Source organism: Hypanus sabinus, chromosome 24, assembly GCF_030144855.1.
Source record: "Hypanus sabinus isolate sHypSab1 chromosome 24, sHypSab1.hap1, whole genome shotgun sequence".
NCBI lineage: Eukaryota > Metazoa > Chordata > Chondrichthyes > Myliobatiformes > Dasyatidae > Hypanus > Hypanus sabinus.
The window spans coordinates 19,248,125-19,254,245 of NC_082729.1; the positions used below are offsets into that span (position 1 = coordinate 19,248,125).

The 6,121-nt window shown below is 45.1% G+C and overlaps 1 long non-coding RNA gene across 1 annotated transcript; it reads left to right on the top strand.

Annotated features, from left to right (window-relative positions):
* Positions 1-2,979: 2,979 nt before the first annotated feature.
* Positions 2,980-4,189, top strand: LOC132380553 (uncharacterized). Its single transcript, XR_009507813.1, has 2 exons — positions 2,980-3,275; positions 3,967-4,189. It is a non-coding gene; the product is annotated as an uncharacterized LOC132380553 (long non-coding RNA).
* Positions 4,190-6,121: the final 1,932 nt, after the last annotated feature.

A 6,121-nucleotide genomic window follows, 5' to 3' on the forward strand; every position in this document is an offset into this window, starting at 1 on the left:
TCTGATTAATAACCTTCCATAAACCTGTAAGGAATCTCAAATCACAACTTATGTGGGTCAAAGATGACTTGGGACTCTGGCTCATTACAGGATTCCCTGTGAATGAGGACCAGTGAATATTAGCACAGTAGAAACCTGCATCATCGATCACAGGAGGTGTATCCATTTGGGTTACCTGGAGAAATCAGCTGCAGTAGAAGTTAACATTTGCAATGGCCATAGGATTGACTTCAGCACAAAATTACTGTGCCACGCTTAAGGTTTTCGAGACTGTAGAAAAGGAAGCCATTGAAATAAAACTAGAGGAAAAGAATTTTAACAAAGAAGCTCTCACTCAAAGTAGGAACTGGAATTTGTTTGTAAACAAGGTGAGAGAATGGAAACTTTATTGGAGGAGGACTAACCAATCAGGTGGGACGGACTATGGGGTCATAAATACCACTGGACTTGACATGTCAGGTGTCATCCCTGATGAAGCTGGAGTTTGTAATCAGGGCATTGGTTATAATCGATACCTGTACCTGACTCAAAGCCCAAGAAGAGTTTATTCGCCATTCATAGAAACACAGGAATCTACAACACTTCTACAGGCCCTTTGGCCCACAAAAGTTGTGCCAACCATGTAACCTACTCTTAGAAACTGCCTAGAATTTCCCTATCCCTTTTTTATTCTGAGCTCCATGTACCTATCTAAAAGTCTCTTAAAAGACTATTGTATTCGCCTCCACAACCTTCGCTGGCAGTTCATTCCATGCACCCGCCACTCATGCACCTCAAGTCCCAGGAAAAAGCCTCTGGCTATCCACACGATCAATGTCCCTCATCATATACACCGCTCATCCTCTGTTGCTCCAAGGCAAAAGGGCCAAATTCACTCAACCTATTCTCGTAAGGCAACACCCTGCTATTGATAGTCTATCTGTCTAACTTGTATCACCAGTTTTATGCATTGAACTGCACTGCTGCTATGAAAGAAATACCACGACACATTCAGTGGCGATAAAACTGATTCTGACTAATCTAGACGTACAACTCCATAGTCCCATGAAAGTGGGAACGTATGTTTTGAAAGACCCGTGAAGAAGGTGTATGGCATTGTTACCGTACTATGTAGAAGCATAGAATAGAAGAGTTGGGTACATTGCTATCTTCATACAATGCTTGCTAGGCTGCACTTGGGAATACTACATGTGCTTTCTTATTGCGTGCTGGGCCCTGATGGGTTCTCTGAAATAATATCACAGAAGTTTAAAGTTGCTGGCCCTCTCCACCTTTGATCCTCTGATGAACACTGGCCCATAGAACTATCGTTTCCTCCTCCTGATGACAATAATCAGCCCCTTTGTCTTCCTGACGTTGAGTAAGAGGTTGTTATGGCACCACTCAGCCAAATATTTTATCTCCCTGCTATATGCTGATTTGTTACCACCTTTGATTTGGCTGACATTAGCAACTTGAATATGACAATGGAGCTACACTCAGCTACACAAGCATGTGTAAAACAGTGTTTAAGCATCTGTGCTGATTTATGTTCTAAAAGAAATATAGCCCTCAAGTCCCCTTTAAAACCACGTACTCTCATCTTATTCCCTCTTGTTGCTGAAACACCTATCATGGGAAATTGACTGACCATCCACTCTCTCAATGTCTCTCATATTCTTACACATTGTTGGGACAGTTCTCAGCTTCCTTCACTCCGGGGTAAACAGTCTGGGCTGACTAAGTCTGACTCTGTGACCAAAGTTCTCCAACTCCAGGCAGTGTCCCGGGGATTCATCTCTGCACTCTTTCCAACGCCACAATTTTCTTTCTCTCTTTCTCTCTCTACTCTTCCCTCTCTGTGGGAGCAAGATTTTGAGAGGTATAGAGTGAGTAGATGGTCAGTTAATTTCCCATGATAGGGGGTATCGACAACAAGAGGGAATAACGTGAGAGGAAAGAGTTTTAAAAGGGACCTAGGGGTTATATTTATTTTAAAACATCGAACAACACAGGCGCATCACAAGGGTGTGTGCTTAGCCCTCTGCTCTACTCACTTTACACTACTGATTGCGTGGCTTATCTATATTCAAGTTTGCTGACTACAGCTGTTGTATGCTGAATCAAAGGTGGTGACAAATCAGCATTTAGGAGGAAGATTGAAAATCTTGCTGAGTGCTGCCATAACAACAACCTCTTATCAATGTGAACAAGACCGAGGGGCTGTTGTTAACTTCTGGAGGAGGAAAACAGCGGTCCATGAATCACTCTTCATTAAAGAATTAGAGGTGGAAAAAGTCAGCAATTTCAAATTCCTCGGTGTTATTATTTCGGAAGACCTGTCCTGGGCCTAGCATGTGGGTGCATTACAAAGAAACCGTGCAGTGCCTCTATTTCTTCTGGAGTTTGTAGAGATTTGGCATGACATAGAAACAGAAAACCTCCAGCACATTACAGGCCCTTTGGCCCACAAAGCTGTGCTGACCATGTCCTTACCTTAGAATTACCAAAGCTTACCCATGGCCCTCTATTTTTCTAAGCTCCATGTATTCATCCAGGAGTCTCTTAAAAGACCCTATTGTTTCTGCCTCCACCACCGCTGCCGGCAGCCCATTCCATGCACTCACCACTCTGTGTAAAAAATATTCCTCTGACATCTCCTCTGTCTCTATTTGCCCAGTTTGTTGTTGTTTGCATGCTGGTTGAACACCCAATTTGGAGTGACCTTCCATTCATTCCATCATCGTTTTATTCTATTAATGATTTATTGAGTCTGCTTGCAAGAAAATGAATCTCAGGGTTGTATATGGTGACCATATACGCACCATGGTAATAAATTTACTTTCAACTTTGAACTTTGAACAGTGCGGGTCTTTCAACCCTGGAGGATGCACTGACCTATACAAACCTACTTCATGATCCATCTGACCTTTCCGTCCTATGCAACCCAAAACCCTCAGATTTTTTTTCTTACAAGCATGTGCCAATCTTAAATGTCCCTAATGTATTTGCCTCTGCCACCATCACCAGCAGTGTGATCCAAGCACCTAAAATACCGTGTAATAAAACAACTTCCTCTGACATTTCTGCTAAACTGTCCTCCAATCCAATCTTAAACTGATGTCTGATTTTGGTCATTGCCGCCCTTGGGGAAAAAGAAGGTGCTGAATGCCCACTCTATCAATGCCTTGTATAACCTTATACGCCTCTTTCAAGTAGACCCGAATCCTTCGTAGCTGCACAGGAGAAAGTCCCAGATTGCTCAATCTTCCCTCACAAAGCACAGAGAGCGGTTGGTATGTGGAACACGTTGTACTTCTGTCTCTATCGCGCTCCCCTGACCTCTTATGTTTTTCTCTGCCTGCTTTTATCTATCTTCCTCTATCACTCTCTATTGCTCTGCGTCTCTCAATCCGTCCGTTAATTGGATTGGAAGCACTGGCAACGCGCGGAAGCCGCTTAACAGGAGGCGGGGTGGGGTGGGGTGGGCGTTGAGGGGGGGGGGGAGGAGGAGTCACTGAGCGCCTGTAAGAGGAGGGGGGAGGGCGGCCGGAGGCGGCTTCACGGGGGCTGGAGCGGGGTGGGGCATGGAGATCGCCGATGGCGATCAACACGCATCTGCGAGAAAGGCTGGAAAGTGCTCAACCGTGGGGCAGGACGGAACTGGAGGGAGCAGTTCATCCCCCCTCCCCCCATCACCGAGACACTGTTACGCAGGGATAGCGGTGATCGTTACACAGAAATGAGAAGCCTTCCATGTAATTTTGCAACATGAGATACAGTCATCCCGTGACTCAGTCTCCTTCTGACCGACGATCTCCGACCAATTCAACCGACCATAAATCTCCCTATTATCGAGTGCAGGTGGGGTCTCTACGTACTCTAATGGAGGAGGCGGGGGGGGGGGGCACAGGAAGCATCGCAGATTTTCTCAATTGACCAATGATGTGAATTTACTTCTCCTGATATTTAACCCCCACCCCCAAGGATGGAAACATTCTTCTCACTTGTCGGGAGAATTCATAAAATGTGAAGCTGGGGCAGAAGGAGTTTCACTGAAAGGAAGTTCGCTGAGACAATGTTGGAAATGCTACAAACGGGTTCCATCCCCGGACATGGCGGAAAGAGCGACAGGGGAGGGAAAAGGAGACACATCAGGACATCGATAATTCACTTCAGAAAAGAGTTAAATAAATTTTACATGAATCCATCTCTATGATGAATATGCTCATCAATGATTTATATTCCATCATGTAATACATTTCCCCGTAATCTAGTCTGTGATAACTTTCCCTGTAATTTAGTGTGTAATCCGGTCTGTGATATCTCTCCCTGTAGTTCGGCGGAATTTAACTAGCATTGATCTCGGGTGCGTGTAGTGTTTAACATCTCAAGAGCGGCTAATTTATTGACAAATTGATGACGTACCAATGTGTGAGGTATTTTTTTTTATAAAGAGATGTCGTATCTCTGTAACAAGTCGGAACCCGAAGTTGGTTACGGAGCATCTAAGAGACTATTTCAAGAGGACGTGGCAGTTGTAACATTAGGGTTTGTCAGCGTGTCCCTTAGACTGAGGATCACGGATTTGATTTTTTGGACAGATGCTATATAATAACAGGGAACATCGATCATGGAGCACTACAGTACAGGAAGAGGACCCAGGCCACCTGTGCTGTGTCAGTGGAACTGAACTAATGGCATCTAGTATCTTAAATTTACACATTCCTGCATTCTTTGCGCACCCACGTACTATCTAGCAGCGGTTTTAACACCTCTGTTTTGTACGTCTCCATCACCACTCCTGGCAGCGCTTTCCAGGCACCCGCCACTTTCTTTAGAGTCGTAGTGTTATAGAAAAGTATTGCACAGAAACAGGCCATTCGGTCCATCTTGTCCGTGCCGAGCAATCTGCTGCGCAGGTTGACTTCTTGGCCTTCATCAACCGTGGGACTGAATTCAAGAGCCGAGAAGTAATGTTGCAGCTATATAGGACCCTGGTCAGACCCCACTTGGAGTACCTGCTCATTTCTGGTCACCTCACTGCAGGAAGGATGTGGAAACTATCGAAAGGGTGCAGAGGAGATTTGCAAGGATGTTGTCTGGATTGGGGAATATACCTTATCAGAATAGGTTGAGTGAAGTTGGCCTTTTCTCCTTGGAGCGTCAGAGGATGAGAGGTGCCCTGACAGAGGTGTATAAGGTGATGAGAGGCATTGATTGTGTGGATAGTCAGAGGCTTTTTCCCAGGACTGAAATGGGTAGCACGAGAGGGCACAGTTTTAAGGTGCTTGGAAATATGTAGCAAGGAGATGTCAGGGGTAAGTTTTTTACCCAGAGAGTGGAATGGGCTGCCAGCGATGGTGGTGGAGGAGGAGACAATAGGGTCTATTAAGAGGCTCCTGGATAGGTACATGGAGCTTAGAAAAATAGAGGTCTGTGGGTAACCCGAGGTAATTTCTAAAGTTAAGTACATGTTCGGCACAGGATTGTGAGCCGAAGGGCCTATATTGTACTGAAGGTTTTCTATTTTTCTATGTTTCAATTTAAGCTGCTTATTTCCATCAACCTACACAGGGACCATAGAGCTCTATACCCTTACCCATGCTCGCATGCACCACATACGCTGGCAGTACGTTCCACACTCTCATGACCCTCTGACTGAAATTGTTTTCCCTCATGTTCCCCTTAAACTTTTCACCTTTCATTCTTAACTCACGACTTCTGGTTGTAGTCCCACCCAACCTCAGTGGAAAAAACCCTGCTTTCATTTACCGCATCTATACCCCTCATCATTTTGTATGCTATCAAATCTGTGCAAAACTTGCGGATCCAGCTAACCACATTGCCATCCAGATCATTGATATAGATGGGAAAGAGAAACGGAACCAGCAGCACGTTCCTGCGGCACTCCACTGGCCACAGGCTTCCATTCAGAAAGGCAGCCATATACTACATTCTCTGGCTTCTTTCATAAAGCAAATATCCAATTTACTACCACATCGTGAATGCAGACGACTGAATCTTCTGGACCAGCCTCCAATGCGGGACCTTGTCAAATGCCTTGCTGAAGTCCATGTAGACAACACCCGGTCCCTTAGAATGTTTTTCAATGACTTCCCCGCTACTGGTGTCAGGCTCA